This window comes from Hibiscus syriacus, unplaced genomic scaffold (genome assembly GCF_006381635.1).
Source record: "Hibiscus syriacus cultivar Baekdansim isolate YM2019G1 unplaced genomic scaffold, ASM638163v2 tig00112530_pilon, whole genome shotgun sequence".
NCBI classification, from domain to species: Eukaryota; Viridiplantae; Streptophyta; class Magnoliopsida; order Malvales; family Malvaceae; genus Hibiscus; species Hibiscus syriacus.
This window is the reverse complement of record NW_024063358.1, coordinates 147,852-171,173: the sequence shown is the minus strand read 5'-3', so window position 1 is coordinate 171,173 and position 23,322 is coordinate 147,852. Positions and strand designations below refer to the sequence as shown.

The 23,322-nt window shown below is 34.0% G+C and overlaps 1 pseudogene; it reads right to left on the bottom strand.

The window, feature by feature from the left end:
• Positions 1-304: 304 nt before the first annotated feature.
• LOC120181728 lies at positions 305-21,941 on the bottom strand (annotated as a pseudogene).
• Positions 21,942-23,322: the final 1,381 nt, after the last annotated feature.

The following is a 23,322-nucleotide window of genomic DNA, read 5'->3' as shown; positions in this document are numbered from 1 at the left end:
GCCTCTTCCCTAACTCTTAATTGCAAGAACAAAAGCAAATGGGATGGTCGCAACAACATTGACGGCTAGCTTCATGCCTGAAGAACAATGCCCTAGCACAGGGCATACAAAATACATCGTCCCTGTCTTCGACAGAGGAATGATTGAGAGCTTTGAATCTTGTTCTTTTTACTTCTTTCGGTGATCGGGTAATAGGGTAGCCGATTGGGTTGCTAGAGCAACAGTTCTCCCAGGGGGCTGGGTTTTGATCCAGCCTGCTGGATCGCTATCTCTGCTGTAAATGTTTCCTTCGTTTAATGGAAGGTTATGTTCCCCAAAAAAAGAGAGTAAAAAATCCAGATTTGAGAGAGAACACTATTATATTAACTAACAAAAATACATTGTACAAGCCATTCGCATTAACGAGTATGTAGAAATGAATTAGTTCCTCTAATGAGGTTGGTCCCGAGCAAATAGGTTCTAATAAAACTATCGAGTTAAGAAACACAAATCTTACACGCCACCAAAGGCAGAATACTGCATATGAATGAGCTCGCAAATTCATAATTGACCTCGTCTTTAGGAAGAGCAGTGACAAGCCGCTCTGCTGTGTAACAGGCTGACTTCGGATCTGTACCGTTGGAGGCCTTGCATTGGTCGCAGCAGGTTGGCTTGTCATTCTGCATTAAGAGGCAGGCCACGTCAAAGAGTGAGCTGAACACACTAAATTAACTGACAATCAATAGTAACCATGATTCTGTCATAAATTTCGTTGCAATGAGTTTGTGTTGTTGGCCTGAAGTTTTTTTTTCCCCTATAAGATTGCGTAATTGGACATGCCGCCAGTCAACTATACATAATTTTAGAACTGCGTAACTTTTCGGTTGCCACCAGCGACTTTTTTGGCATTATTTTCATAGTACGTGCTACGGCTAAACCTAATTGAAGAAAAAGGCTGTAAGGTACCTATCCTTAATGGAGGCAGCCATGCCCATGAAAGCTTGTTCGACATTAGTGGCATCTTTTGCACTGGTTTCCAAAAAAGGTATGCCGATTTCATCTGCAAACGCCTAAAAGAAGAAAGCAGCAATATTTAAGAAGGGAATCAGGAATAGAACGAAGAAAGCAATAAAACGCCAACAATCACAATTTGATAATCACACAGCTCTTCCCTGATAACCTGCAAGGTTCTACACAAAGGAGACAACTTTATGCTATATATTTCAAATTGGAAAATACCTTGGCTGTTTCGTAGGACACAACTCTATTTTCTGTAAGATCACACTTGTTTCCAACCAGTATTTTGTTAACATTATCACTAGCGTTGCGATCAATTTCACTCAGCCACTGCTTGACATTGTTGAAGCTTTCTAGGTCTGTCACGTCAGAAACGATCTTACAGAGGAGCCGGCAGTGAAAAGGAAAGAAAAATATTATATTAAAAAAGGTTTATAAGTAGCATAAAAAGGAAAAAATAAATGGAGAAAGTCTAGAAAAGAGAATATCACTCACTATGATGCCATGGGCCCCACGATAGTAGCTACTAGTGATTGTCCTGAATCTTTCTTGTCCGGCAGTGTCCCACTGCTCATTGAACCAAGAACAAACAAACAAACTAATTAGTTATCATCAAAAAAACCAAAATGACAAGAAATCAAGAGTCAAGATTTACAAGTAACTTAGTAGGATTAAATTATAAAATGAAAATATATAAATGGAAAAGGTAGCAGCCAAAGAAGATGATAAAAAAAAGCTCATTCTCTCTTTACTCGACACTTCATTTCTCATCAAGTATCCGTGTCCAACACGCAAATATTGGAATATGACCACCAAGAATCCACCAAGAAAATTTTCAAAGCAACTAATTACAGAAAAAAGAATGTAAGAACGTACGATTTGAAGTTAGATGGTTTTCCCGTCCTGCTCCACAGTACGTATTTTCTACCAAAAAAAAGAAAAATGAATCAACAAGAAAATAGAATAATTGCTATAATTTTAGTCATTTAAAGGTCAAGTTAACACCAAGGACTGATTACTTACAAAATCGACCCCAATGGTGCTTATGTAACTTTCTACATATGAATCATCCTGCATTAAAAGAAAAAAATCCGGTTTGAGATTTAGATCTGCATAACCATATGGAAATATCCACAATTCCACTTTGCTTTATACCTCAAATATACAACCGAAAACAGTGACAAGATTCCAAATCCAAAACTGCCTACGTCCCAACTCATGAAATACAAATTTTACTTTCTCAACACGTCATATGCCCTTATGCAGTGGAACTTTTTAACCAATCATTATCACAATCCAACGAAACACATGAATATAAACATTCAAGGCAACCATATAAGCATGTAAGAACGTGTGACAAGGCAAATGAATTTCTACAAGTTAGACATTTACATTCAAATTTCAACTTAAGTCAAGAAACTTACAGCAAATCTCAAAAGAAGACAAGATTTTCCAACACCAGAATCTCCTATAAGCAGAAGCTTGAAGAGAGAGTCACTGCAAAAGATAGCAACCAGATAATATCAACACCTGTTTCAATGATGCAAGAACATAATATCTCCAGCTCAGAAAATGTCGGAAAACCAAATTAACCGCCAAAATATGAACCCTTAGAATTGTAGTAACCGGTTTTTGTCCGGGCACGAAATATTTATTTGGCGGGAAAAGTGATGTGAATAAATGGTTTTTTTTTAAAAATAATTTCGGAGTCGCCATCGGCCTTTTGGATCAGGTAGGTCGAGTACCTAAAAATCATCCTTTAAAAGAGTTTTTAACAAAACATCGATTAAAAGATAAACTGAACTGCGTTTTAACAAAAATTTCATTCTTTTTAATAATAAAAAAGGATCCGTGGTCGGTTACGTTTAGGGAATGATTAGCACCCTACAACGCCCAAAATTGATACTTTTTAATTATATATTGTCTATATTATTAGAAATTTATGAATTCAAAGATATATTTAATTTATAATCCTATTATTTCAAAATTATAATTATGAAAAAATATTAATTTATATATATTTATAAATAAAATATTTATTTATTCAGAAATACCAGAAAAGGATTTCTAGGTGCCTTAAGACAGCTCTTTTCTTTGATATTAATAAATAATTAATTATAAAATAGGATATTTAGTAAAAATATCAGAAAACAGACTTCTAGGTGCTTTAAGACAGTCCTTTTCTTAAAAATAAATATATATTAAAATATGATTATTAAAAGTGATTTATGAAATATAGGATTTTAACAAATAAACAAATGTTATTTATTATATATATATATATATATATATATATATTTATATAAATAAAAATAATGAAATAATAATTAAAAACAATAATAATAATAAAATAATATTGCAAATAATGATTAAAATAAAAGGAAATAAAAATATATTATTAAAAAATATCATAGTCAAAAATAAAAATTAATGATTAAAATGTAAAATTATAAAACTAGAGTCCTAATTCGAAATATTATAAAACTTGAGTGCTAATAGTGTGATTTAACCTATATTAATTATTAGGGATTGAAATATTAAATATAAAAATATGAGGGACTAAATATGATATTTATTCTAAATATATATAAAATTACTGTTAAGGACTAAAATACATATATGTGAAATTCAAAACCCGAATTAAAAGAATTTAAAAATTGATTTAGTGACTAAAATATAAAGTTATAAAACTGATGGACTGCGGATGGGGTTTACCCATATGTGAAATTACACAGATACCCTCACCAAAACGTCATCGTTTTGATGAGGGTATTTATACCCATTTAAGCCGGGCCCCAAGGGCCATTATTTCATTTCTCTGATTTTGCTTCTCTCTCTTTAGAGAGAGAAGCTCTCGTTTTCTCTCACCGGAAGAGAAAACCGACCTCCGTTTCCGGCGCCGATTGCCACCGCCGGCCACCGCTCACGGTGACCGGAACTCCTAAACTACCCTAGAGCATAGATCTCGACCTTCTAAAGCCGAATATGGCCTCCGTTTGTCCTAAAAATCCCAGGAATTTTCTAGATCTAAGAAAATACCTTTGGTATTTTCACTGTTCGACAACGGTTTGGAGGGATCCGATGGTCGTGGCTTCCTCGGTAAGTTTCTCTCCTTTCTTTTCTTTCAATATTTGACTGCTTTGGGTGGTTGTTTGCCGTTGGTCTCTGGCTTTTTGGTTGATGTTCGTATCTCTCTCTTTGTTCTTGCTCCCCGTTTTTCTCCAATTCTCCCTCTCCGTCCTCTTTTTTAAGGTTTGGTGGAGGCTTTTTATAGCCACCACAGTGCTCGGATCGGACCAGTCCAAAGAGGGAAGATTCAGTGAGTCACCATAGCTATGGTGGTGACTCACCATAGGGCTTAAACGTGTGTGGCTTCGTGGTGCTTCTGGAGGCTTCTTCGAGGCGTGGCATCATGGAAACGGCGGGATTAGACATCTGGAAGTGGAGGCGTCAGCAGTGTAGACGTGGGGTGGCTGGAACTCACTGGAAGCGGCGGCTGGGAGCTAGGGTTTGGAAACCCTAGTTGAAACCTTAAATTGGTTTAGGGTTTCCTTTTGGGTCTGGGCCGGTTTGTAATTATTTTTTTAATAATAATAATAATATATATAATAATAATAATAATAATAAATAAATAAATAAATAAAATGGGTAAAAAATTAGTATCTTCAGCTGCCCCTCTTTGCTCATTCTTGTGTTAACAAGAATAGGGCAAAGACGAAAAGATAATAAATTTTTTTATCCATTTGACTTCACTTGATTATAATGGTAATGTTGAATAATTTCTTCTTTGGGATTAATTCTTCTAATTATGAACTTTTCCACTGGGGATGACAATTTATCTCATTCTGTGATGTAATCTAGCAAAGGTTGAACAAGCTCTTCTCATTGTGAACTTCTTCTTCTTCAGATGAGTTCTTCTCATTGTGAACTTCTTCTGGAAATGCTGATAATGATATATCTCCTTCTGTGATAGAGTCATGCAAAAGGTCGAACAAGCTCTTCTCATTATGAACTTCTTCTTCTTTCTTCAGATGAGTTCTTCTCATTATGAACTTTCTCTGGAAAAGTTGATGCTGATTTATCTCCTTTTATGATAGAGTCATGAAAAAGGTTGAACAAAATTTTCTCATTATGAACTTCTTCTTCCTCTTCAGATAAGTTCTTCTCATTATGAACTTCTTCTTCTTTCTTCAGATGAGTTCTTCTCATTATGAACTCTACCTGGCAATGATGATCCATCAAATGATGAATTCAAACAAAAGATTGAACAAATTCTTCTCATTATGAACTTTCTCTGGAAAAGCTGATTTATCAAGTGATGGATTTGAGCAAAAGGTTGAACAAATTCTTCTCATTATGAATTTCTTCTTCCTTCTTCAGATGAGTTCTTCTCATTATGAACTTTTTATGGAAAAGTTGATCCATCAAATGATGGATTTGAGCAAAAGGTTGAACAAATTCTTCTCATTATGAATTTCTTCTTCCTTCTTCAGATGAGTTCTTCTCATTATTAACTTTTTTCTGGAAAAGTTGATCCATCAAATGATGGATTTGAGCAAAAGGTTGAACAAATTCTTCTCATTATGAATTTCTTCTTCCTTCTTCAGATGAGTTCTTCTCATTATGAACTTTTTCTAGAAAAGCTGATCCATCAAGTGATGGATTTGAATCTTTGCTAAAATCTTTGAAATTCCTTCAAAATTCAACATGGATAAAATGAATGAAAATGCACCTATTTTTGCAAATGTCTAAATATGATGCATGAATGTTGATGCAATCTTCATTTGACTTCAAAATGGTGAACTCGGTTTTCCTCCACTTCATCATTTATTGCCAGGGTCACCTCTGGATATCAGTGTAGCAACTTATGCTATCAAGCTTGAATTTCTGAAGAACCATCTGATCAACTTGTATCTTTATGTCTTCTTTGCTTCATGAATGTCTCAGAAGAATTGTTTCATTTGTGGAACTCTTGTCGTAGTCAGAACTATGACCTTGATGCCCCATTTTGTCTTGGATAAAACTAACTTTATTTGCTTGGATTTGTCTATAAATCCCATAAAGCTTTCATCTTTGAAAAGAGAATCTGTCATCTTTAAAAAAAGAATCTATCATCTTTGAAGAGTGTAGATGTAGATATGCCTGACTCAACAGGGATTAATTAGGAGAGTAGAGTCTGTTCTGATTTGACTCTTGAAACACATCATAAGGAGAATTTATCTCAATTCCTTTCATGTCTCCACATTTAATTCAATCTCGAATACAACAACTTGGACCATATCATGTCGAGATACTTAACCACAACCTGTCGTTCAACTAGTTTCTTGTGGTTAAAATTTTAGCTCTCCTTCTGTGGAAAGAAATCTTCATCATATCTCATCTTATAATCTTGAAGTTGAAGAAGACAAACTTCATCTTGGATCAAAAATGGAAAAAATATGATCACAACATTGGTTCAACATCAAAATAACTGGTTCGTAAAACAATTGACAACACATTCTTCATCTCATGTGGTTTTAGTTCAGACATTCGTAAAGCGTTTGACAACACATTCATCCTTTTCTATGGCTTCTACCAAGATTTCTCAATCATTGAAGCTCTTTGCCTAGTGTTTAAAGATTTTGAATGATGTCACAAGACTATTTGAGAACAAAACTCAGTGGGGATTCAAGTGTAATGTTGGTATGACCAAAAAGTTGGTCAAATTTACAAAATGTGCTGGTATCGAATTGAATAGGAGATACCAACAAATCTTGATATCATCTCTGGAAAAGGCAAATGTGATACTGATCATGCTTTCTTTCATAATGAGCATTGTAGAAAGTAGAAACACTTCAGCTATAGGATCAATGTACAGAAAGATATCCGTGGAATTCTTGCAGCTGGGGATGAAACGCACATGATAAACCAAATAGATGAAAACTCGGTTCAGTCTAGCTGGCAATGATAACCCCAGTAACATCGGGAAAGAGCAATATACATGAGCTTCTCTCTTCAATGTCATCAAGTAAACAAAACTGATGGGAAAAAACAACTTCGTAACCTCAACAGTATGGTTGAAACTAACTGACAAGAATCTTAAAGAAATATTTTCAATTATCACCGACACACAAAAGGCCAAATTCAGATTTCGAGGTCTCGAGGAACTGATCCTTGGATCGAATGGTCTACAAAGGGACCATCTTTATTCATGCAACCATGATGTAGCTTAACAAAGAACACACTTTCATGTGACACATGGTTTAAGAAGATTGGGTATTTGAAACCATACTTGCTGAATAGATATTTGTTCAACAACAGGACCCTAATGCAACTGCCTGATGAACGAAGCAATTATGTATGGTTAGCTCGACTGTTACTGTTTCACCATTTTCATTCTTCATATTTTTATGTCTCATTGGACATATTTGTTCAAGTCAATGATCTTGACACGGGATGATATGGGCCTTCAGCATGCCCCAACATTAGTTAATACAAGTGTTCAAAATGCGCCAACAGTCCTGATTCTGATTAAAAGGGGCTTTCAGCATGCCCTAGGATTTTACTGATATAAATATTCAGAATACTTCAATATTCCTGATTCTGATTGAAAAGGGTTTTCAACATGCCCCAACATTTTCTTCTTGTTAATCTGAGCCTTCAAAATTCCCCACATGGATCTGTCTGAAGTAACCTTCAAAATGCCCCAACATTTGCTGATACAGATGTTAAAAGTATGTTCAACATTACTTCTTGTTGAGATGAGCCTTCAAAATGCCCAAATATTCATATTGCTGTGAACCTTCAAAATGCCCCAATATTCTATTTTTGGTTGAAATGGGACCTCAAGATGTCCATCTAGATCTGTCTGATTCACTCTCAATGTTTGTTTAACTGAAATGTCATGATCCCCACGAGGTCCAATTTTGATAATGAACTGTTGTAGGTACTTGTAGCTTTATTCGTGCCCCAAATATGTTTATCTTGAATACTCTCATTCTGGTGTTGCTGAACAGTAGTGTTGTCAAGTAACTGGAGAAATTCTCTTCATGTTGTCACAAACTTAAGAAGTATTCAATCATTCTGACAGAAACGTCTGAGATTTGTGTCTTCTGAATGAGGTGACTGTTTTCTGGATCTGGAGGGATTTAGTCAGACAGAGCGGTATAAATCACTTGGTAATCCATTCCAGGCTTACATAGTGGCTTATCATCTTTCAGTGAAGGCTATCTCTGAAATATACTTTTCTGTGGGAGAGAAACCAATTTACGCGAACAGTAATCTGATGCAATGGCAAGACTACATATACAATGGTACAGGCTCATCAAAAATCCGCACCCATGCAACATGTTGATTCTGATAACAACTTATCTGATTATGAAGCAATCTTTCAGGATGATTTCACAGATATTGATAGTTCTTCTGATATCGAGGAAATCATGAATTCTGATTCTGTTGAGGAGAATAAACTGTTATACTTGACAAAAATGGGATACTCAGAGGCTAAGGCTTCAATAACCATGGAGATATGTGGTATGAATTCATCAATTGCAGAGTTGACAGATTTTATATGTGCTGCTCAAATGGCTAAGGCTATTGATGCACTTCTTATGGTAGAAGATAGGAATTCATTATGCAATGACCCCAATTACAAGCAAAGGCGAGACTTGAGGTATGATTTGTGTAAAAGGAAGAAGCAGAGGAAGCTTGAAAAGAAGCTTTTTAATGAAGACGATCATGTTCATCTTTCAAATCCAATGATTGGTTTTGGGGTTCCTACCGAACCAGATCAGATAACTCAAAGAACACTTCCAGAAGATGCAATTGGATCTCCTTATTTCTACTATGAGCAAATTCATCTTTTAAATCTAATGATTGGTTTTGGGGTTCATACCAAACCAGATCAGATAACTCAAAGAACACTTCCAAAAGATACTATTGGGGCTCCTTATTTCTACTACAAGAACATGGCACTTGCTCTAGTTAATGTTTGGACTGGAATATCACAGTACTTATTTGATGTAGAGCCAGAATTTGTAAATTCGAAGCATTTTCATGCTGCTACACTGAAAAGGGGCTATATTCATAATCTGCCAATTGAGAACAGATTTCTTCTTATCTTGTTTTCTCCACGCACTTATACATGATATTTTTCCATTGACAAAGAAATGATGGCCTTCCTGGGATCCAAGAACAAAGTTGAACTGTTTATAAACATGTACAGGAAGTGCCAAATTGACAGAAAGGATCTGTAAGGCTCTTGAAGCTTATGACGATGAGCTACCTTCGAGTGTCCAGAAGTATGTTCTTGATGAGTGCTGAAAATGGAATCTAGTATGGGTTGGAAGGAATAAAGTTACTCCACTTGAACCTAATGAGGTGGAAATGCTTATAGGTTTCCCTAAAAACTATACATGAGGAGCTGCTAGAGACAAGTTCCCCAATGATATCAATGTCCTGTCTCTTTTCTCTGGAATCAGTGATGCAGAGGTCGCATTCTACTGTCTTGGCATATCTTTGAAAACAGATGTGCAAGAACTGAATGATGATCGATTGGAGTAATTGATGAGTAGATTTGGTGGATTCGACCTTGTTGTCAGTGGCATCCAGCGTAACAACCTTACTGGAAGAAATAAACATCATCAGGATGGACTAAAAGATTTTTATTGGTACATTTTCTTGAAATGACTGTTACGACAACTATATCTTCTGCTGCTCCAATATATCCTACTATTTTCAAATCATGGAACAGTTTAGTTAACAGTAAAACTGGTCATCTTCAACTTTTGGAATCCTGTAACCAATTTTACCCTATATAAAAGGCCTATAAGGGTAGATTCTGTTCCAATGTCTTATTCTGTGCCATAAGTCCTCAAATTCGAATTCAGCAATCTTCTGAAGGACATAATGGATATAATCTTGTCAAGGAAATTGATCAGTATGGAAAAGGCAGCAATGTTGTATCAAGACTTGAGCCAGCATCATGGTATAACCAGAGTGCAGGTAGTGACTTATTCATGGCTCTATGATGTAATCTTCTAGAGAACATGAATTGATGGTTGGGGAAAATAATTTGTCTGGTGATGCTTATCGACCTCAGCATGGGATAAACGATAATCTTTCTTGATGAGCTGCTAATAATGTCATAGGAGAGTGTCACAAGTTCAATTCTCCAGACTTTCTGGCTTCTTGGACCACTTGCCTTTAAAAATGTGAAGTGCTTCATTATTATGGCCTCGTTCATTCTTTTTCTATAACAGAGGTAGAACATGCATCAACTTGCTTCAAGGACCTTTCTCATTTGAGACTGTCCTGTTTGAAAATGTTTTTTTCTTCTCCTTTCTTTATCGAAGAATGAAAGAATTTTGTAAAGTAATGCACTTCTCAAGTTCACAATATAATCAAATCATAAATAATGAGTTTAATGAATATCAAATAAATCAACTACACTTTTAAATCATTCAAAAATTATAGTCCTATAGCAAGTGTCAAAAATATTGACTGATTTAAGGTATAGGTTGGTTCTGGTAAAGTAGGTTCTTTCAAGTTGGTTCAGTATGTTGCTTCGGGCTTCCACTAACTTGAAGAAATGGTTGTTATGCTCATCTTGTAGAGATACTTCTTGATTCCAGAATCTCAGGAATGTCTTTGGGATGTGCGGTGCTTCATTTAAGAGCTTAAGATCATCTCTTATGTCGTTTGTTGCACCATTCAATATTCGAGCCGCCTTTTCAGGTTTTCAACTCGAATCCTCCTTTGGTTCTAAGATGTTATTTAAAAATTTATATCTTGAACCCTCCTTTTATCATTTTTCATATCATGCCTTAAAGATTTTAAAAAACAATTTTTGCAAATAAAAATCAATCTTGAGAGGCGAAATGAATTTTGAAGATATTCTCTTTTACTTAGAAATCCATGTATGATTAAAATGGACTTTTCAGGTACGTAACGTAGGTCATGGCTTATGGTTATGAAAGAAAGGGATAAAAAGGCCCAAATAAGTGTTTAAGGGTAATCAAACCAAGGATCAATTCATTCTGATGCCATCAATCTTGTTTTGTTTGACTTGGATCTGCCTTGCTGGGGATTTTTCCATCATCTGGATCCCTCTAGACTGCCAAATTTTGGATTCATTTCCATTTTCTCATATCTCCAGCATTTATTGATCTTCTTGTTTGTACTTGATCAACCTTGTAACTTGAGGCTCAATAAGTCACCCATCTTGATTCAATTTTCCTTCTTTTTTTTCCTTTTTGTTTTTTTTTATTTTTGTTTTTTTTTTCTTCTACTTTTTTTTTCTTCTTCTTTCTTTGCTGGATGAGTATAATACTTCAATTGTTTTGAGCACCTCATTTTCCTTTTGCATTTTGGAGATTTTCCATTATTCTTGATTGGATTGATCTTCAAGCACTCTGTATTTGACATACCTTGTAATTCAAAACTTTCTTGACTTCATGGAAACTTGTCTTCGTAATAAAACTGTATTGACAATCTTTATTCTTGTGAGAAAATATCCTTCACTTTACCCCCAATGTAGAGGGTGATCCTTGGTTAGGGTTGAATCAGAAGAAAAATCATTCAGGCTCAAGGGGGGACAACAAATGATATATATATATATATATATTTAAAAGGATAAATGAAACAATGTCGTTCATCATCTCATACACAGAAACCTTTGTAAAAAGAGGTATCTCCAGGGAGGATGAATATTCAAGATTAACTTTATTTACATGAAAACAATGTAATTAATGCATGATATATTTATTTCAATCAATCACCTCTTCTTTGAGTATGTCCCAATCACTTGAAATCATCTTCGATAAGTTGGTCCATGATGCCTCATCTCATCTCTTCTTGCAGGAAAATTCACGGATAACTAAAAATTTGGTTCTTTTGAGGTTTTTTTTATGATGGCATTGTATTTGGAAGGTTAAATGTGTGACTTTTGAGGTCATATATATAGTGGAAGGGGTAATATCATAAACCAACCAACTCTATCCGAGAAGGTAAACATCTAGAGTTGGTGTCTCAAAAACAGGTAGAGACATTTCTTCAGAGTCTCAGATAAATGTACGGTCAAAATTTGGTTTTAGTAAGGATCAAGTAATTGGCATTGGATGGAAGGTATAATTTTATCACTTGCCAAAGATATATAATTCTTGAAAAATTAAAAGAATATTTAATCTACTTGATACTCAATAATCTCAAGATTAAAAATTGATTCCTTGCTCATAACCATAAAAGCAACACACATTTATTTATTGCACAAAAGCGGAGAAAAGAAACAAAAAACAAGTTCAAACAAGATGCTGAAAATAGAAAGTACTACAGTGGTAGATAACACTTCCACTTGTTTCTACATCATTACTCCTCTAATGTTGGGTATGTACTTAGCCCAAGATTTTTATCCTTATTTGCCCCCTCATTTATTGATCATTTCTTGTGTCAAGACTCCCTTGTCGACGAGCGTCTCTATTTCCTTTAACAGTGACCAACAATTCCCTGTTGAATGTCCAGATACCCCCAAGTGAAAATTAAAGAAGCTATTTTGATCATAGCAATGGGCATAAGGCTTTGGTGACACCTTCACCAATCTTGGTGTAATATATTGACCTTTAACCAAATAAGGGTACAGGTCTGAGATAGATTCTTGAAACACCTTCAGAGTTTTTCTCGCTCGCGAGGTTATCACCTTCTTTGATCATTCTGAACGACTGAATGCTCTCATGTTATCGAGGGAGTTCTGGGTGCTCATTTCAGCTATAATTGGGGTAGTGTTCACCAGACTCCTTAGATTGCCCCTTAGGACCAAATCTTGAATCTGTCTTGAATTACCATGCTCTCTAATAGGTTCTTGATCATCAGACACTATCATATCAAACTCATCATTATCATTCAGAACCTTATTCACAGCTTTCACAGTGGGATCCTTTAAGGGTTTCTCTCCATGGAGTACAACATTTATCAGGTCCATCAGTTTTGTCATTTGCTCTTTTGAATCATTATGGGAATTTTTTACTTGATCAATCATCTCTTGTTGAGTCTTGATAAGTTGCTCTTGTAGTTTCTCAATTCTACCAACCCTTGCTAAAATCTCATTCATGGTTCTTATCCTTGTTTAGGAAGACCAAGTTAGCTCCACTTTGATTTCAGAAATTATGTCATGGAATCCTCCACGAATTACTCTCATGTTTTCATGTTTAAATGTATGTAAAATAGTTTAAAACCAAATGTAATTATGTAAAAATGAAAATGTAAATACAAACGTAAAAAATGCAAATGTAAATGCAAATGTAAATATGTGAATGTAACAATAAAAATGCAAATTGTATAGTACAAAAGCAAATATAAAAGTATAAATGCACAATGAAAAATGCAAAGATGCAAAATGCAAATGCATGTATGAAAAGGTGTTTACTCAAGAGTGATCATCTTAGAACAGATTTCATTGAACACAAAAGTTTCGGTACATCAAACAAAACTTTACATATAAGGATATCTTTCACTCCTAACTTCTCCAAAGCCCAGTTAGTTTCCATTCATGCTCAAAAAGTTGAGTCTTCAGTCTGCTTCATCTCCTTGTAAAATCAGCTAAATCTATTACTTAAAAACCATATTATTTGTCTGGACTGCAACTTCTTCCATGACATTCTCTTTCATCTTCTGTGTCATTTCTCGGAGTTGCTCATTTTCCCTTGTAAGAGAACCTTTCTGTCCAAGAAGTTCTTGAACAAGATCTTCATATATGTTGCAGTTCTTTTTCAGCTTGGTGACCCATGTGATCCACTATTCTGGGGTGTTTCCTATGCCAGCATTTCGAAAGGCTTGACTGATCTTCTGGAAATCTTCATGCATGGCTTCCATTTTTGTGCTCAATTTCTTGTTTTGATCCTTCAAGTCCTTCAAATAACATGCTTGATCTTCATAAAAACCTCCACTACTCTGAATGCCCTGACTGATGCTCTTACCATAGACTGCTTTTGGTATCAATCTGGTAGGATCTTTGTGTAATACTTTTGGTATTAATATAACCGGTTCTCTGTGTGCATTGCTTGCTTCTATCCTCGAAGTTTCCTCAGGATGTCTTTCCTTGGCCGCATCATATTTTGTTTGATCATAAAACTTTTTGTCCATTTACGATTTCTTTCCAATATGATGAACAGTCTTTCCAATAAACACCTTTTGGTTATGCCATGATCATGCAATGCAAACAAAAGAAATCAATATAAACAAGTTTAGAGCAAACAATATGTATGAAAAAAATGAGAAGTGAAAAAAGAAATTGGTTAGTATCAATTAATGGAAAGAAAAGTCTATCTATCAAGGTATAAATCTTAATCTCATGCTTTCTAGTTCCATGCTTTGTTTGGAAAAATTAACCTAACTGCATGATTTCTAGTTCACATGCATTTATTCAGAGAGGAAAATAATAAATTAAATAAATTAAAAACTAGAGCTTATTTCTCCTTTGTGTACACCTATGGCCATGGTTTCAGTATTGTCTTAGATTATGAGAATTTCTAGGGTTTATTATATGCAGGTTTTTAGTTCTAGGAGTAAAGGTACTCGAATTGTCCTTGTTGATGCCCCTTTGGGCTATCAAACCTCAATCCTAGTCCATTACAGACTTAAGCAGATCGAGTTCAATTCGAGGGGACACATTTTTCTATGCCTGACACGGAGAATAAATTATCATAAAGATATAGAGCATATGAACCCCGAAAGTTACTTGCTAGGTCTGACACGGAGAATAAATTCTCACGAAGACGTCGCTTTCACTCCCACTTAAAAGGGACAAGCTTGATTATAAAGCTTATGTTATGGAATGCAAGTGTTGTGTGTGAGGAGAAATGTTCAAACCTCTAACAAATAAATAATAAAATTTAATATTTGAAAATAAAGCATTAATTAAAATAACATATAAATATTATGAAAATAATAAGTATATATATAAAAATTTTGAAAAGAAAGAATTAAAAATTAAATATATGAATTTTTTTTCTAATTAATAGATACAATTTATAATTAATTTCAAAGCATGACCAGTCCCCAGTGGAGTCGCCAAGCTGTCGTAACCGGTTTTCGTCCGGGCACGAAATATTTATTTGGTGGGAAAAGTGATGTGAATAAATGGTTTTTTTTTTAAAAATAATTTGGGAGTCGCCATCGGCCTTTTGGATCAGGTAGGTCGAGTACCTAAAAATCATCATTTAAAAGAGTTTTTAACAAAACATCTATTAAAAGATAAATTGATCTACGTTTTAACCAAAAATTCATTCTTTTTAATAATAAAAAAGGATCCGTGGTCTGTTACGTTTAGGGAATGATTAGTACCCCTACAACGCCCAAAATTGATACTTTTTAATTATATATTGTCTCTATTATTAGAAATTTAAGAATTCAAAGATATATTTAATTTATAAACCTATTATTTCAAAATTATAATTATGAAAAAATATTAATTTATATATATTTATAAATAAAATATTTATTTATTTAGAAATATCAGAAAATGACTTCTAGGTGTCTTAAGACAGTTTTTTTTCTTTGATATTAATAAATAATTAATTATAAAATAGGATATTTAGTAAAAATATCAGAAAACGGACTTCTAAGTGCTTTAAGACTGTCCTTTTCTTAAAAATAAATATATATTAAAATATGATTATTAAAAGTGATTTATGAAATATAGGATTTTAACAAATAAAAAAATATTATTTATTATATATATATATATATATATATATATATATATAATAAAAATAATAATAATGCAATAATAATTAAAAGCAATAATAATAATAAAATAATATTGCAAATAATGATTAAAATAAAAGGAAATAAAAATATAGTATTAAAAAAAATCATAGTCAAAAATAAAAATTAATGATTAAAATGTAAAATTATAAAACTAGAGTCCTAATTCGAAATATTATAAAACTTGAGTGCTAATAGTGTGATTTAACCTATATTAATTATTAGGGATTGAAATATTAAATATAAAAATATGAGGGACTAAATATGATATTTATTCTAAATATATATAAAATTACTGTTAAGGACTAAAATACATATATGTGAAATTCAAAACCCGAATTAAAAGAATTTAAAAATTGATTTAGTGACTAAAATATAAAGTTATAAAATTGATGGACTGCGGATGGGGTTTACCCATATGTGAAATTACACAGATACCCTCACCAAAACGTCATCGTTTTGATGAGGGTATTTATACCCATTTAAGCCGGCCCCCAAGGGACATTATTTCATTTCTCTGATTTTGCTTCTCTCTCTTTTGAGAGAGAAGCTCTCGTTTTCTCTCACCGGAAGAGAAAACCGACCTCCGTTTTCGACGCCGATTGCCACCGCCGGCCACCGCTCACGATGACCAGAACTCCTAAACTACCCTAGAGTATAGATCTCGACCTTCTAAAGCCGAAAATGACCTCCGATTGTCCTAAAAATCCCCGGAATTTTCTAGATCTAAGAAAATACCTTCGGTATTTTCACTGTTCGATGACGGTTTGGAGGGATTCGATGGTCGTGGCTTCCTCAGTAAGTTTCTCTCCTTTCTTTTCTTTCAATATTTGACTGCTTTGGGTGGTTGCTTGCCGTTGGTCTTTGGCTTTTTGGTTGATGTTCGTATCTCTCTCTTTGTTCTTGCTCCCCGTTTTTCTCCGATTCTCCCTCTCCGTCCTCTTTTTTAAGGTTTGGTGGTGGCTTTTTATAGCCACCACAGTGCTCGGATCGGACCAGTCCAAAGAGGGAAGCTTCGGTGAGTCACCATAGCTATGGTGGTGACTCACCATAGGGCTTCAACGTGTGTGGCTTCGTGGTGCTTCTGGAGGCTTCTTCGAGGTGTGGCATCATGGCAACGGCGGGCTTAGACATCTGGAAGTGGAGGCGTCGGCAGTGTAGACGTGGGGCGGCTGGAACTCACTGGAAGCGGCGGCTGGGAGCTAGGGTTTGGAAACCCTAGCTGAAACCCTAAATTGGTTTAGGGTTTCCTTTTGGGTCTGGGCCAGTTTGTAATTATTTTTTTAAAATAATAATAATATATGTAACCCCCCAGACCGATGCGGTTAGCCCGATCCGATCCGAGAAGTCACATTAGGGCCACCGGAGCGACCCACTGTAAAAATGACGGAAAATTTAAAACTTTTTATCAGAACATGAAAACTTATAAAATCATTTGCCACTACTTAAAAATAAAACAGATTTCCAGACTCGTATATAAAACAAAATACCATTACATGCCCCCTAATCACATGTACCATACTCTGCAACAGCATCGGAAGAACTCCCTTACTGAAGTCGATAGATGCACTGATACAATTCTTTTAACCTGAAAAGGTGAGTAATAGAGTGAGCTTTGGAAAGCTCAGTAATACAAAACTACCAGATGATGCTGATGAACGTGCAGATACAGATAAATATTTATTTCCTTATTGTTCCGAACATTTACATATTTTTATGTTGAGCAGAGATCCTACTGATATTTCAGGTGGTAACAGACAATGAGCTTTCAGTTCAGAGAAATATTTCGGATGACTGAGTTCAAGAGATCAGAATAGGTTATCTAGTGTGTTCCCAAAAACCATGTAACTTTTCAGATCTTTTTTTTTAAACATATATATATATATACCCCCATCCGTTCACATCATAAATGTGTAGGTTCCCCAGAACCATACACCCAACCGCACATGCCATTTAGACCCTGAGCACAAAGCCGAGGAGTCTGCAGATAATCTTCCTCCAACAATAAACCCCCAGATAAAACATTTCTCCGTCGGTAAATGGAGATATCAGAAATCAAAACATAATTCAGATCAGATATCAGAACAGAATCCAGGTTAGGAATCAGAACAGATTTCAGATCAGATGTCAAAACAGAATTCAAATCAGAAACCAGATAAAATATTCATATAAGTAGGGAACACACCAGAGTTTACAAATAATATTCAAAGGTACTGTATCAGGCAGAGAAACACAGTTCTTCAGTATGTCGATAGAATGTTGGAATTTAGAATCACTATTGGAAGAGTGCATTAACTGACAGAATCATCAGTTATTCAGAATGTGAATTATCAGGATATTATCTTATTCGGATAGTTTTCAGAAGTTGTACGTAATCAGAAGGGTATTCAGAATCCTTTACATCCATGTCAATTGATCGGATAATCGAACAACTTGAGAACGAAGATTCATAACCTTAACAATCTATGTCGACTGGTCAATTCATTTTCCTTCTAGGGTATTTACTCTTTAATACCACAAATTCTTGTCCGTAGACCATTTTCGGAATCATCGCTGAATAAATCTTCCAATGTCTTTATTTCATTTCCACGCTTCCACAATCTCATGAAATGCTGACGTACTTGATTAATTTGTTCATAACCCATTGTAATTGTACCATACGTAAACTCATCAGAGTTTCCAGACTTATCCAAATCACTTATTAAATCCTCAGTCATTGAGGTTACCTAGTTCATTTAGCAGTCATGTCCATTCCAGTTACTTCAGGATTTTCCAGAGTAATTCAAACGTTCCTGAATTTCAGATACACGTTGTACTTTCATTCCATTCAATTTGGTCTTCGTGGTTGATTTGTCGAACAAACATCCAATTCCTAATACTGAATGCGATCTAGGGTTGAGTTGAGTTTAATACTTCCAAAAATTATCATCAAGCCAAACTTAAGAAGACGAACACGTATTCCAGTAATATCTATGTTATTCAGGTATTGACATAGCTTTAGGGTTTATCTATTCACTTAAATTATTTTCCATTACCTTTAAAGGTAGTCCAATACCTATGCTTACTTGGATTCCTTAATTAATCCAAGACATTTACTTAGTATAGGTCATGACGGTATTTTGGTGTTCAGTTTTATTCCATTCATTTCAGAGCTCGAGGATATCCAATCATTCCTGAGCTTGGTGATAATCTTGGGTCATTTTCATTACAGGGGTATTTTGGTCATTTTACAGATCTACGGTATTTCAATCTTTTCCTTCCATCCGATCTTATTATTTAATTCAATCTTATCATTTACTTCAGTCCTTTCGAACAATTCTGACAGCAGAATACCCCCGATAAATTACTCTTCAAGTATTTAATCATTATTCGAATATTTTCAGGTCAAGTGTCTTCTCAGACTTTACAAACGGAATATCAGAAATTTTCCTGCACTAAGTCGGGATCTTAACAATTAAATCCGTACTTAATCGAGTTAAGTACGAATCCTCTAAGTATTTTCTCAGTCAGAGTCATCTCAGACTATTCTATCTCTTAAGGGCATTTCCGTAATTTCTTAACCAGATAAGTTCGATATTAGCTCTTAACGAAAATAATATAATTTAGAGATCTTATGATTAATTACTTTCTTGAACAATCTCTGATCTTGAAATAATTCCCTTAACACACTTCTAGTATCTTGCATAAACCCTCTTGGGGTTAAAAACCGGTTATCCATAATGTCTACATATAACTATCATTTCTTATGCACATCAATATTTTTATCAGATCAATATGTCTGTAAAATCCTCTTATCTAACTTCCATATTCCAATCTTGTCTTTTTATAACACAAGGGTATTTTCGTAATTTTACCCTACCGGAGTATTTTCATAAATTCACATCCAAATGCCTTTAACATTTAACCTTTGATGAAATAAATTATAATTTACAGATCCAGGTTGATTTCTTTACCACTAAGCACAACTTGTAATTTAATTCTAGCAATCCCTTAATTTCTTATAAAAGTCATCTGAACCATAATCAATTACTGAACCTTTTTACCGTATTCAGATCGAGTGTAGAACTTCATTAATTACACATATGAGACCAAACATTTCCATTCATGCATTTACCAATACCAACATGTCTTATAAAGCATAAAGAGGTAGTAAAGTATTACCTCGATTTCCGTGCAATACTGATCGACCATAAAAATTCCATTCGAACGCCTTTGATCTTCAATTCAACTTCCAATAATTCCTCAGATACATATCAACATAAATTATATCAGAAACGGAGCTTAATTACGATAAACGGATCGAATCGGGTGATAAATTAGTGGAAGATGGCTTACCGAGTTCGAATTTGGAGAAACGGACTTCGGATTCGGATTCAGGACGTCGAAAGCATAAAATATGACTTTTCGGAAATTTGGAATTTTCGGTCAAAATCAGAGTCAACGGGTTTGACTGACAATTTCGAGGCCTTCGGGTTCGAATTTTGAAAAACGGACAGCGGAATCGGATTTGGAATGTCGAAAAATGTCAGGATAGGTATACTCGGTCGAAGTCAAAGGTCGTTTAATGCCCGGTCAAAGCCGGTCAAATTTTGGTCAACAGTGGTCAACTCCGGTTAACGGTCAACGGGTCAACGGTCAACGGGTCGGGTCAACGGGTCGGGTAAACAGGTCGGGTCGGGTCAACGGGTCGGGTCGGGTTGTGACCGGTCAAACCGGTCAAAACAGTTCCAAAACCGGTCAAACCGGTCACTTTTTCCTTCCCCACGCGCAGTGGCGGCGCGTGGGGGCGCGTGAACAATGATAAAATCCCGGAAAAATTTCTAAAAATTATTTTGAGCGATTTCGAGATACTTACAAAGCTCGGTTCACAATTTTGAACGGCGGAGAGCTCGATTTCAACAAATCGGGAAGTTTGACCGGTTCACCTCCCAACGCGCCGCCGCCGCCGGAGAAAAAGGAGAACACCGATGGACTCGGAACGGCACAAGGAACACGATGGTGCGGGAGGTGTCGTAAACGGATGACCCGATCGTCGTGAATCGATGAAAAACCAACTAAAACCGAGTTATTACCGATGATACTTCCGAATGAAATTCACGACGAACGGCGATGATTCACGACGAAATGTTTGAGGGGTTTTGTTCCTCGGTTGACAACGAACACGATGGTGGTTTCGGCTCATTGTTTGGAGGTCGGACGGCGAGTAGATCGGAGTTCAAAGTTGGGTTGAGGGAGAGGGAAAACTGGAAAAATTTCCAGAAAACATACGGGGATTGTGGTTTATAACATCTCATATTTAAAAATGGTTAAACCAAGAGTTTAGCCACTGAACTTCCTGCACTTCATAAAACGGTCTGTCAACTTTAAAATTTTACAATTTAATCCCTTATTTCTTTCAAAATATCAAATTAAATCCACCAATTTATATTTTCTTAAATTTAGCCCCTAAATTGGGGTGTTACAATATATATAATAATAATTATTATTATAATAATTATTATTATTATTATAATAATAATAATAATAATTATTATTATTATTATTATAATAAATAAATAAATAAAATGGGTAAAAAAATTAGTATCTTCAAGAATACCAAGCCATTATAAGTTGGATCTTAATTTGGCTGGTGCATCAAGAATGCGAGACTCAAAATGAATTTCAATTTCATTCAAATTAGAGCAAGCGAGCATCACTCATAATCGATTCAGCCTCAAGTTAAAATTCCAACTGCAAACGAGACCATAATAAAAACAGAATAGAAGAGAACATCTCAATTTCATCAACAGATCTGAAACAAAATATCATAATTGTATGGTTAAGTTTTAAACACACAAGAAATCATGAAAATTCCAAACGTCATCAAACCAACAAGAGAATACTACTACCAGGTTAGAAAAGAAAGGAAGAAATACAGGTTAAATCATAATAACACAGCATTCCAAATAAAAATATTACTATAAATCATAATAACACAGCATACCAAATAAAAATATTACTATAAATACGAATAGAGGGAAAACTTACTATTCGGGAATCATTGTAGCTTGAAGATTAACAAATAAAGGCGCGAAGGATGGGATCACCGGAATCTAAGTGAAAGTTCCGGCGACAGACCGGAGGAATCTCGCACCGGTTGACCGAAAAGAAAAACCAGCGGAGGTAAGAGGAAGGAAGGGAATATAAAGCAAAAAGCGGATACCGAAAATACGAGACGTAAGAGAGAGTACGACGATGAATGAATGGATCAGAGAGTCAGAGACGCTTAAACTTTGTTAAAGTAAGATCATCTTCAAAAAAAAGTTTACTTTGATCTTTCTATTACGGAGAAAACATGTAAATCCACTTATTATACAAAATTAATTTATATTTATATTTTAATTCTAATTTTTATTATTATTTATAATAATATCTTAATTATAGGTTGAAACATAAAAATGTTTAATAAAAAAATATATATTGATTTTTAAAAAAAGTATATTCACGATGAAAATCAAAGTTTTTTTTATTAATAGAATTCGATGATTTATAAGATATTATTTGTTTAAAAACTTTAGCCAATTAACGATCCATTATACTCTAAAGAGTAATTGTTCGAGTCCAATCTTTTAAGAATAATAATATTTTTTTACTATTATTTTTTTAATAAATTCAAATGAAAATAAAAGTTTAATTTAAAATATGATAAAAATATTTAAATTTTATTAAAATTTAAAAATATTAAAATTTTATTAAAATTTAAAAATATTTAAAATTATATAAGATTTTCAGATGATATCCAAACATAATTAGACGTGTATTATATTAACAGAAAATATCAATGTTATAATAAATAGTCTTTATCTACTTACTTTTAAAAATATATCTCAAATAAATTATTTTAAAAATCAATTTATATAATTTCTACTTTGATCATCTTAATCTCAAACTTAAAAAAAAAAAAAGAATTCATATGGTTTGAATGACTATTTTGCTTATGTCAGCCGAATTCATATGGTGTATTGAAGATGAGAGTAGAGTTTTGACTTAATATATCAATATGTCCTTAGAATTTGATAACTTTTAATTCGGTACATATATTTTTTAGATTATTTTAATAATTAAAGTTAAAAATATTTTAAAAACTGATATATTTATAGAATCTGCTAATTTTATTAAAGGAAAATAGTTAGAATTACAATAAAAATATTTTTAAATTAATATATTTTATTCACATAACATTTTGACAATCAAATTATATTGGGGGTGTTTGGCAAACAACTTATAGCTGGTTTGACCAATTGATTTGATTAGTTGATTTCATAAACTGCTTTGACTAGCTGTTTATTTAGAATTGTTTGGTAAAATTTAGCTGATAACTGATATGGGTAAAATGACAAATAAATGTATGATACATTTAGTTGTTAAGTACGTATATGTTTTATAATACTTTAGTCTTTATTAGGGTGAAATTATTTGGATAAAATGCTTTTGACAATGAATTAAAAATTCCTTAAGAAAATTAATGAATATTTTAAAAAAAAATTACATATATTTTTTAAATTTAATATTTATAAATATCAACCTTGTAAGATTGATACATACTATTAA